The following is a 12,764-nucleotide window of genomic DNA, read 5'->3' on the forward strand; positions in this document are numbered from 1 at the left end:
TTCATTAAGCATCAGATAATCATATAAACACCTGATGTTTTTATTACCACTGCATCCATTTTACAGTCACACTCAAGTCCATGTATTTATCATGAATATTCAGTCCATAAAGAGTAAATAAATGGTTTATAAGACACTACAATGAAGCTATCAGCAGATATAAGTGTTTATTAGTCAACAACTATAACCACTGGTGGACGAAATACTCAGATTATTTACTGCAGTAAAAGTACCTACACAGCAGTGTAGAAATACTCCTGCATAAGCATGATGTGGGGATGGCAGTGTGCTGATTGCTTTGCTGTTATTTACTTGATTTTCTCTCACAAACCTACATTTTTACTCTCTGAATTTGATTCCAAGCAGAATAATAAAAACTGTTTAATATTCTAAGAATAACAAAGCTACTAAAACATTACATTTATGATTTTATTCAATATTTTTGTTTAATATCTGAAAATTCATGTCTCAAACCCCCCAGTTGTTCTTATTTTTATGTGTTCAATAAGGTAAAAAAAAATAAAAAAAACTATCATTATAAAGATGAAGATGCTCTCAGGCTGAACAGGACGTTAATGTTTGTCTGTTTATGGAGTAAAAATACCCCATTATACTAAAATGACTCCGTTCCATACTGTAAGTACAGAGGTTTTATTATAACTAATCCATTTTAATATTGCAGCTGATGGAGGAGATTTAACTACTTAATAAACTGTTAAATGAATCTGTAATAAAGTAGATTTTATAATCTGATCATGTTTTGAATGTAAAATCTGTTTCAATCATCTGTTCGTTTGGACAGAAAGAGGAAGAAGAGAAGAATTAGAGAAGTCGGAGGAGGAATGACTGAAACAGGAAGTGATGCCAGAGAACAATCACCACAGCACAGAATCCTGGAAATCCCTGTCAGCGTTAGTGAAACCGAACGAACAGAAGAAGAAAGTTTTTGTCGTTGCTGAACTCTGAGGTCACAGTCACACACATAACACTGTACCTGAGTGTGAGCTGCATCCACAACCATCCCATCTTTGATTTGAGACACCTTCAAATATTTGTTTTTTCAGCTGTACTGGAACTGATAGAAGAGATTTCTGCACACTTAGATCTATACAGTGTTTCTAGGAAGCAGCTTATAGTAGTGCCATACATATATGCGTAATATTTCATTACATAGTAAATGGGGCTTTGAGAGGGATCGGGGTTAAGCCATTATAAATCCAAGAAAATAAGAAAAACAAGCATCTCAATCAAAAATAGATAAAGATCTATGGAGGTGAGGGCCATCATGAAGCATAGACCCCAAATTCTACACAAGAAATAAGGAAGAGAAACATCTTGAAATACATCATAACACAAATATCAAAATCCTGACTGAGGCCTGTAGGCTGAAGTGTATTTAAAGTGTCAGTCCATCATCTGGCATATCTCTCTTTCCATATCTGCCCCTCTTGGCCATTCAATATGTTAAATGCACAGGAATCATAGCGAGGAGAGGTGAAGATTCACTTTATATATGTACGGAACGACTATAAGTGCTTCCTGATTGTATATGTTTTTTCTATATTGTCCATACTCACTGTTTCACCCCTTTTTTGTTTTGTATAACAATCATAGCTTCCATTTGTATGCCTCACAGTACTCCATTCAGTACTAAAAACTACATTTCCCGCAATGCTGGAGACAATGTGGGCAGATGAGCCAATCACACACATGTTTTCTAGTCATGTGTAAAATTACAGGGGTTCTGGGACAGAGTGGTTCAGATACCGAGGGACCCCCGGATATCATACCTGGGTCTGACCCCAGAAGGAATTATGCAAAAGAAGGACCTCTATCTTTTCAAAATACTGACCTCGGCATGTAAAAAGGCCATAACAAGGAACTGGATGAAAAATGACCCTCCAAGCCCAGGACAGTGGCTGAGTATTGTTGAGGAAATGTAGTCAATGGAAAGACTGACTAAGAATGAGAGCAGGGACGCTGGACCAACAGTGGCACAAACAGACTGTGTATATGAAAAAAGAAGGGTAAAATACTCAACAGACGTAAAGGACAGTGACAAAAGCTGCAACAAGAGCGGTGTGCCCCACTTCCACTTATTATTTTTATAGTTTTATTTTATTCTTCATCTCTACTTCCTTTGTTTATCTCCCTTGCATTGTTGTGCAGCTGACCATGTGTATGTAAGGGTTGGGGGGGGGGGGGAAGTAAAATAAAAATAAAAAGTTTAAAAAAACAACAACAACTGCATTTCCCAGGAGGCGGAGCTTCTACCACCAGGATGCACACAGGTGTTTTACATTCACGTATGCTGTGATGAAGGTCTGACAGACTGAAAGGTCAAAATAAAGTGAAACACTGCAGATCTAAGTGTGCAGAAATCTCTTCTATCAGCTTGGACTCATCGATGCTTCCAGCACTAGCTTTAGCATTAGCTGTACCATAACTACAAAAAAAGACATTAAAGGTAAAAACAAGCACAAAATGACAATAATAAAAAGTTATAATAAAAAGAGAAAAAACAAGCGAAACACCGTCGTTGCAGCAGCGTCCTGTACAAAGTTCAGTGCGTTCTCTTGGGATGGCATCGTCTATCGCTCAGGAAGTAAAAGTCGAGCATCAAGCGAGTTCTTGTGTTTTTCTTCTTTTCCAATAGGTTTCGATCTTTGTTGGTTGTGCAGTCGTAGCCGTCCAGCGCTGACAGCCTCCTCTCCTCAGGCAGGCCGCAGCGGGAGAAACGGCCGTTTAGCATCCGTCAGCGTGTTCGTCCAGACGTTGAGGATCCAGTTCAGGATGATGAGGCTTGTTCTGTTACAGTTGTATTTAATTTGTTAAATTGTTGATTAGGCACCATCTAGTGGTTGAATGTGGTATTTTCAGTAGTTACTCCAGTATCACAGACCTGCAGTCAGTTACTCTGCATCCTACGTATATGGCAGCATCGTCTGTATGTATCTTTGCTTTTTATGCTTAAGTGCATTTCTAGAATTTCATTTCATATAATTTGATCATTTTGTGAGTATGTAATATATGTTAGCTGCATCCTGTATTAGTTCATACACAGCGACAGCTACAGCTATATTTTCTCTAGTTCATAGACTTATTTACACTAGTCTGGAGATTTAATTGCTCCATCATTATTGTAATTCATGTTTATATACAATTAGTACAAAAAAAATAATTTAGGTAAAAAGATGAGCACATAATAGCTTGTTGTCGAATGCGATGCAGTTTAAGTAATCACACCTTCTGTATCTGATCTCAGTTTGACCTTTACTTAGCCAATAAACCTGTGGGAAAAATACAATCATGTCTATGGAGTCTTGGTTAAAGTAAGGAGTTTATCTGGCTGCCAAAATACCTCACTCAGGTATGATTACAGCACAAGGCTAATGCTGCCAATCATGACCACGAAGCCACACAGCAGGAAGGCGGTAGCCTGGAGAGGGAAACAACTTCACTTTTAGCTAACGTGTTCACCCACAGTGACTTGAGGGAAAGTTTTTTGGGATATTCACTTTTTTGTTGAGAGTTAGAAGAGAAAATCGATGCCAACGTAGAGCTGGAGCCAGCGGCTGTTTAGCATAGCTTAGCAGCTGTAAATCCACAAACTGCTGTTTTCAAAGCTTGGTTTTTGCATAGATTAAACAATCAGTGAGCCTCACAGGAGCTGCTGGGTGGATTTTGTTACCTTTGGACAGAACCTGCCGTTTCCAGTCTTTATGCTAAGCTAAGCTAACCATCTCCTCGCTCATCTTTAACAGACAGACATGAGTATCAATCTTTTCACCAACTTCTGAGCAAGAAAGCAAAAAACTGTATATCGCCAAAACCAAATGTCAAAGTGTTGCTTTAAACTGACTTAAAAACAGTCTAAAAAGCTTCTACAGATGACTTTCTGGTGATTTTAAAGCAGATAAATTTGCTGATTCTCTACAGTTTGGTTGTAGGTATGAGAACAAAACCCTTACCATAATCTTTTGCACAGACTTCATGGACTCCTTCTTGACCAGTTTGATGTAGAAACTGGAGGGCAGGATGAAGATGAGCATGGCAGCAGCAGCTGTACCTGGGGAGGGAAAAATAGCCATATTAGTCACAGGAATTTCTATGTGGGATGTTTTTTTATGACATTATCACACACATGAAACACAGACACTCACCAAGGAAGCCAAAGATGTCCCTGATGGCTGGGACAAAGATGACCAGCTTGTTGATGCCGGCCAGCAGGATCACTGTGATGATGGTGTGGCGGATCCAGCTGAAGTCCTTAGAGGCGTACAGGAGCTGGTTGACGGAGGTACGAACCTGCACAGAGAGACAGAGAGAGAGGTTATCCTTCACGACTCACTAATTTCTACTGAGAAAAACTAAAGAGATGGATCTGAGCTCAACGTCTTTGACACTTACAGGGAAGAGCACCATGGGGACGGCGAGGGTGACGGCGGTCAGCACGGCCAGACGGACGATCAGCAGGAGAACGTTAGACCCGTAGACCCGGGAGTAGGTGTGCAGCAAATCAGTCTCCACGGAAACTGTGTGGAAAGACAGAAGAAGACATATGGTTTGATTCACGAACACAACAGGCGATACGTAAAAACAGTAGATGGGTAGAAGGCTTCTCATCCAGCTGACGGAAAAGTGATCGACAGTAACTTCAAACAGTTTATTGTGCGATATGACGATATATATCGTCTGACGATAGAAAAACGTATATTGTTTCATTTTATGTTATATCGTTTATATCGTGGTGTCGCAAATCACACTCTTTACAGCGATATCTTTCGTCATTGTGTTCTTCCGCACAGTCGGATGTGAGTCAAAGGACGAAGGCAAGACGACATAAACACACATGGAGGAGTCCGACGAGGAGCTCGTACCTAAGAGAAGGGCTACTTCTGTTGTATGGACGTGGTTTGGGTATGAAAAGTCTGACACGGACCAGAAAACTGTATTTTGCAAATTGTGCTGCAGACCGGTCCCTCGTCAAACTCAAGCACCACCAACCACTTTTAAGTCATGTCAGAGAGTACGGGGAGAGTCTACGGATGAAAGTACAGCAGAGCGCTGAAAAGAAACTCCAGACTGAGACATTACAAGAAGTCAGCAGGAGGATTGATGTAAAATGTAATAAGAAACAGGCCTTTCCATGTGCTCATTTTATATAAAATATTTATTCATTGAATTTACAGAAAATGTGCTGTATCCTGATATGTATCGTTATCATGATATGAGATTTTGGTCACATCACCCAGCTCTAACGTCTATTATGAAAACAAATGGCCATTATCAGAGAGAACACACGGCCAGCATCGTTTTATTGTTACATACATTTAAAAAGTACAGTTGTACATTCATGTGCAATTGCCCTGACTCTAACTATGCACCAGGTTCGGCCCCGTCGTAATGGTTGAGGAAGTCTTTGCTCTCTATCAAACTCTTGTATAACTGGTTTGATGTTCCTGGACCATTTCTGTACATTCGCTCTGATGTCCCTGCCATGACAAACAGGAACAGGAACGTGCTGGCACGCTGGTCGGCTGCATCAGGTGGGTTTTTTTTCACCGTCTTGCATATCAGTGACCTTGCGAGGCAGCTGGATTTGTGAGATCACGCAAGGATCCATCTCGTCAGGCTTCAAGTTATGCGCTTGTGGCCGAACCACCGGTGGTTTGCTATGAGTGACGACAGCGAGAATAGACGGTGATAAACAGATGGACCATCCAATCACCTGCCAAATATTTGTTGAAAGTGCCTGCCCTCTTCCAAACAGTTTCCAAGGACGACTTCGCAGTTGGCTGATGTGTAACAAACCATCTGGTGCGTCTGGTTAATTTAACAGGCCTGTAGTATTCACTCTTAGGTATCTGTCTTGGAGCTTTATATGGCATCAAAAATGTGTCAAAACTCTCTGGTTCTCCAGAAAGCTACTTTTAAAAAATCATTCTGAGGAAATAAGATAAAAGTTTCAAAGTGAATCCCAGGTGGATTTGGGCATCAGGGCAACCCTGTTAAAGAGACTCACCGTTGAAAGTCAGATATCCGAAGAGGGCAGCCAGCAGATACATGATGAACACGGCCAGGAAAGACACGTTGGCAACACCCTGCATCTTTCTGCGGGAACGGCTGATTGGACGGGAAGGGGATGTTTCATTTAGACACCAGGAAGCAGAAATCTTTGTTTTTTGTAACTGTGAGAAAAACTCTTGAGTTTATTAAAAATGTGAAAGAGCTGATAAGAAAGCAGTTGCAGTTTGTAGTTTTGGGTGATGAAATGAAAGCACTCACTCTTTGAGCTCCTTGTACATGGGCAGGATGGTCGGGTGGCACATGAAGGAGAAAATCAGGGGGACGACAGCATAGACAGTCTGGGAGAGAAAAAAAAAAACAGATCAAACTATAAGTTTTACACCCAAACATCACAGAAGAGTCACTAGTTTTAGTGCAAAATTGAAATTTGCATCTGGATGAGGGTTACCTGAGAGTTGAAGACAAAGCATTCGGGCGTGCAGGCGTTCTCGCGGTGGTCTACGGCAGTGGTGTTGAGGTGGGTCAAGGTGGTGTGCAAAGAGTTCAGAGCACCGCACGGGATCTGGAATGACTTGATGATCACCAGGTGGACCAGAGGACATTTTTAAGATTTTTTTGGATTACGATATGATTTTGTGACGTCACATTAAAAACTGGATGGACTGAGGGGTTTTTAAGGGTCTAAACTGACATTTTAAGGTATTTTAAAGCTGACATCCAGTAGATCTTTAAACTTTTTCACCATTTAGATCGTCATTGGAAACAAAAACCCCATTGAAGTCAGGCTACTGTGAGAAAAAACACTTTCCCAGTGATAAAAGACACCACAGCTGCAGCTAAATTTCAGTTTCACTATTCCAACTTGTTGTGCTCTAGTGTTTTATGGCACTAGCGTATTGTATTTCCCAGTAAATTACTCCTGCTCCTCTGTGGGAAGCCACAGATTTCATGGAAACACTTAAATGTGTTCTCGGATTAAGACAGGAAATGAGGTGGATTTTACTCGCCACAGTCGGAAAGAAGACCACTGGTGTAACCGAGGTCACCTGACGGGAGGGAAGCAAAACACAAACATGAGCTTGTGTTTTTATCACCAAGCTGTGAACATTTAAAGACTCAACGTTTGAAGTCTGAACACATGCGAGTGCTGACTTTAAACCACACACTGCTTACCCAAGTTCCTGAGCAGTGAGAGGGGCAGGATGATGGTAAACGTCACCAGCAGCACCAGTAAGTCTCCATTAAGGTACCATTCTCTGGAACACAGGAGGACCGGACGAAACCTCAGTGAAACCAAGTCATCAGTTCATTATTGAGCAGCGGTCTCCGTGTCATCTCCCTCAACTGAAGGTATCCGAATCTTTCATTTAATTTAACTTGGTGTTAAAGAGGCGCTCCACCAATTTTACACATCAAGTTCAGTTTACTTGTCAGCTCAATCGAAACTCTGCAGCTCAGCTGTTAACCAGAACCAAGAGGAGAGAACACGTTGGTCCAGCTTTAGCTGCTCTGCACCAACTTACTGTAACATTTAGAACTGACTTTAACGTCCTCCTTGCATACAAAAGCTCCTAATGGACTATCAAGCTACATCGCTAACTGCCTTCAAGAACACTGCGATCATCTGCCGCTGGTTTATTGGAGATTCCAGCAACAGCTGAAAGAAAATCGAAGATGTAACACAACCGATAGATATCAGGGAAGCAGCTCGCTGGATGTTTTTAAAAGAAAACTAAAAACTTATTTCTTCACTTTAGCCTTTTGTCTCAGTCTGCTTCACACTTAAACACTACTGCACTTCTTTAAAATGTTGTATTTTACTTTATTTTATACGTTCTATGTTTTAACTTTGTTTTTATTTTATTATTATTGTTATTATTATTCAGTATGTATTCTATTTTATGCGTCAGTAGGTTTTATCTTCTATTTTATATTATGAATTCTATGTATTTTAGTTTCACTTTATTTTATTTTATCTTATTATTTTATTATCAAGTGGGTTTTATTTTCCATCTTGTGTTACATGGGTGCAGAGGTCAGTGGTTGGTTGGTTTGGTGTGTTTTTAACCAGCTTCAGGTTGCTCCTGACGCAGATCAGACCCACAGTGAGGTTAAACCAGTGGGAAGACTGGTTAAACTGGTGGTGAGTCTGTGTCCACTGGGAAAGGGAGGTCCTGTTATGCTTATGGCTTTGGCGCTTGTTTATAGATGGTGAGTTTTCACTTATTAAATCTCAAATTACCACCACTGACGTACATTCTATGTATTCTACTTTCACTTTATTTTCTCTTATATTTATTAACATTATCAAAAGGCTTTTATTTTCCATCTTATGAACATTTACATGTTTTTATGTTCATTTTATGTCTTTTGTGTCTTCTTTGATGTAAAGCACTTAAAGCTGCATTTTTATGTATGAAAGGTGCAATACAAATCAAGTTATTATGATTATGGTTATTATTATGATGATTATTATTATTGTCATAGACAGTATTATTCAGCCCATAAAAACAGTTATTCTGTGGCTCTGGAGAGGGTTTTCTGAAGTCTGAAAAAACTAACTGATGATGTCAGGGCTTCCTGTTTTTATTTAGATTTGATAGTTTTTTTTATTTTTACAAAGTTCAGATCCTGGAGGCTATTTTGGTTATTTTTCTATGCATCCTCATCTAATTTTATTAATCATTATTTTAATTTTTTTAAGCCTTGCATAGAAACAAAGAGGTAGAAAGATTTTATTTCACACATTTTATTTATTGTTAGCAGTTTAAAGCAGTGATCTTTCTCCGAGCCAAAGACAAAGCTTGAGTAAGCAGCATCCACAGTGAACTAACTGGCTCTAAAACAGACAATTCTGTGCAGTAAACATCACATTAAATCCACTTTTCTGTCTCTTCTACATCCTATGATCAGCTGCAGCAGCGCTGAGAGGAGCCCAACCAGTGAGCTCGCCATCAGCTGCCGTCCTCTGAAAGGGTTCCCTGAAGAGCCGCTCCCCCTCCATCCCTGCTCTCCTCCAACACGACGAAGACGCTGCTTCACCTTCTCAGACACTTGAAAAACAACCAGCTCTCTCTTACCGCTCTCCTCGGCTCTCCGACACACCAGTCCTTTCACCAAAACCTGGACTATTACTACTATATTACAGATGGTCTACAGGAAGATCTGAATCACTAACAAAGTCTAATCCGTTGTTCTTTGGTCGGAGGTCAGTTCTGCTGATCTTCCCACCTGAAGTTTGATCAGTGTTGGAAGAGTTCAGCAGAACTTCCAGCGCAATGTCATAATCCTTTTTACTTTTATCATAATATATATTAGTCTTGATTAGTTTTAGCAAACCAAAGAAACACCTTGTATTGATCACCACGAAGCTCTGAATGACATCTTTTAGTGCTACAGAGCGATGTTTTTACGAGTGGGTCTGTGGTGTATTTTCATGGAGAATCATGGTGTGCTAACAGACAATATTAAGTTATGCAGGGTGATTCATAAAAACATTAAAAGAAATAAGTGATAGTGTGTTAAATTCTTATTGATGATGTATCTGTAATCTCACAAATCACATTTAATCATGATATGGGTACAGAAGTGCAGTAAAAGAATCATAAGTCAGACACTGGATAACTTTGAGTATGTTTCTTTGCTTGGGTCTGCATTAAAGTCTTCACCTTTTTTAAAAATACACTCTGGAGGAGATCAAGAAATAAGGGTGTAAAATGGCAAGAATGACTTATAAAAAATAAGGCCAGGGGATAACTTGGCAATAATGGTGTAAAATGATCCCCAACAGTTATATATATGTATAAAAAGGGGACATAACTAGATAAAACTGAATATGCTAATGAATATCCAGTTCTTGAAGACTTTGACCAACAACAAGTGACGAAGATAAATTATAATGGTGTAATTGGCTAAAGATGAAGAGGATGGACAATAGGTGTGACCTATGCAGACCCAAGGGTATAAAAACCTACACCTCGAGACCAGAACCCTCAGAGCGACCCGGTACATCATGTATTCACTGTTTGCTCTCCTTTTTTTGCCGGCATTAAAGAACTCTGTGCTGCTCGGACCTCTGACTTCTGATTGTTTATCATCTAAGAGTAGTTTTTTGACCAAGTGTTTCTCCAACTGCAATCCATCAATTAGACACGACAGGTCCACGTTTTGTTGGTATTGTCCGAGAGAACGAGGAGGCATTTATTAAGCCACAAGAAAACCCCACAATGCCTTTTGTTCCTTAACACTGAATGCAAACATAACTGTGTTTGTTTGCAAGAAAAACAGGTTACCTTTAAAAACAGTCAAATCAATCAGCCATATCATATATAGGGTCAGAAGCTAAAACATGTCTCATTGCTGGCTCCCATGAGGGCTTGAATGACGACGGGCAGCTCGTACTTGACCATGTACAGGTAGCTTGAGATGGCTGAAAAGACAAAAACAATTGCAGTTAGTTTAATTTAACCTTTTAAAAAAGCCACAAAAACAGTGATGTGTGATATCTGGTGAGGGGCTGAGTTGTAGATGCAGAGTGAGGGTCTCTGGCACAACTTGCCCGGAGAAGGGAAAGAAGTCTCGAGAGACGAGAACTCCAGCAACAGTTGTATGAAGAACAACTTTATTAGTTGACCGACGCTTTTCGGCTTGTGGCCGTCATCAGGGTCATCATAAAACACATTACAAACACCATTTAAATAAAGTAAGTTGGGTATGAAAAAAGGTTAAAAAAAAAGTTTAAAAAGTCATAAAAGACAACCAATCATATACATCCAGACACATATCAGCCAATGGGGCGTCTACATAGATGGACTGGATATATGGTCATGTGACTTCAGGCCAATCGTTGTCCAAGAAGGGACATGGGTGACGCCATATTTGGTCCATTAACTAGAAAGGTGCAACTAGGGAGTGGTACGTAGGTTTTTTGTTGGGAAAATAACCCAATCAATACATTATGTAGGCCAGAGTAGATAAATACTTACACAAATAGGGCGATGCCAGTGTTTGCCATGACGTAGGACAGACCCAGGATTCCACTGCCCATGATGGCGTTGCCCAAGTTGAAGACAGACATGCCAAAGGAAGCACTGCCCTGGTGCTGAGGCAAAGATATTCACAGTTAGGGAATTAGAAAAACTGGTACAACTGTTAATATAAATGTGTTGGAGGACAAGACAAGCTCTTACATATTCAGTCTCACACTTCTTCTTACCCAGGTTGTGTTCAGAGAGGAAGTGTTGACGCTTGGCATCTATATCAGAGTATTAGCTTTAAAAGAAAATAAAAGATTGAGAGAAATTTATTTGAGTTTGTAGGATGTGAAATTTTTCCTTCAGAAAATGGTTAATTTTTAAAATATTTTTGTGTGTTCAGTCATATTTTGAAGCCAGCCTCACCCGTTCAGTGGAACCTGCTTGGGGTTAGGGTCGGGGTATTCATTGCTGTTGGTGCTGCTGTCGTCCTTATGAGAAATGTTCAAACGTTTCATCTCGGTTTCGGCAGTAGCCTGTTTCATGCTGTACATTTCAGAGCAGATGTAATTTTCTGCAGTATGATTTATTTATTTTGTTGTATTTCTGCTTCCTGTGTCATGTCCATCCCGCCTCAGTCTTTTTTTAATTTCACACCCTTTAGATTAATGAATGTTACAGTGAGTGGTGAGTGCCACAGCCCTTCTCAGGTCATGTGACATTTCAGTGGAGGGGGGTGGGGGACCAGACCAGGCGGGTAGTTCCGGGTCTGAAAAGTGAAGCCAATGTGGAAGCGCCTCAAAGCTGCATTCTCTCTAACGGCCAGCGGGGGGCGACTCCACTGGCTGCAAAATGAAGTCTGATTGTATGGAAGTCTATGAGAAAATGACTCTACTTTTCTCTTGATTTATTACCTCAGTAAACACTTTCCTAATGAGTTTATGGTCTCAATCGCTTGTTATACAACAAGTAGTTCCGACCAAGCAACCTGATTGGTCAACTAAATATTTAGAATGTGCTAAAATCAGCACGACAGCACACCTAGCCGTGCTCAAATGAAAAAAGCCTCATCGCTAAAAACATTACTCTGCTATTTCCATGGCAACATTGTAACTGCCAGAACTGGAGCTAAAACCAGTAGCCTACAATATTGATACAAAATGGATCATTTTGTGGTTAATTTTGATTTATATTTTTTCACATTCATGGACACTCGTCATCAAAAACAGTCAATCATCATCGTCCTGATCCTGGATCATTTCATCAGGTCAAACCTCTGAGTGTTTAGACCACATGATGACATCACAAGGAGCTGTTTGTACATGATGACATCACAAGGAGCTGTTTGTACACAATGACATCACAAGGAGCTGTTTGTACATGATGACATCACAAGGAGCTGTTTGTACACGATGACATCACAAGGAGCTGTTTGTACATGATGACATCATCACTGCTGTTAATAGTGTCTTTATGTTTTCACTCTTCACAGAATGAATCATTTATTCATTAAGCATCAGATAATCATGTAAAAACCTGATGTTTTTATTACAACTGCATCCATATTATAGTCACACTCGAGTCCCTGCGCTATAAAAAATGATTCATGAGGTCAGTGAGTGAAGCTTAAAATCAAAACCTTTCTCAGTATAAAAAAGGAGGTTGTTACATGAGCAGCTGATAACTTTATTTTAAAAAGTCGGTCAAAATTAAAATAAAGAAAACTGTCTTAACGTAGTGAGACATCGATTTTGAATAATT

At 39.9% G+C, this 12,764-nt stretch overlaps 1 pseudogene; it reads right to left on the reverse strand.

Annotated features, from left to right (window-relative positions):
• Positions 1-3,247: 3,247 nt before the first annotated feature.
• Positions 3,248-12,029, reverse strand: LOC137171866 (sodium-coupled neutral amino acid symporter 2-like; annotated as a pseudogene).
• Between the last annotated feature and the right edge of the window lie 735 nt (positions 12,030-12,764).

This window comes from Thunnus thynnus, chromosome 2 (genome assembly GCF_963924715.1).
Source record: "Thunnus thynnus chromosome 2, fThuThy2.1, whole genome shotgun sequence".
NCBI lineage: Eukaryota > Metazoa > Chordata > Actinopteri > Scombriformes > Scombridae > Thunnus > Thunnus thynnus.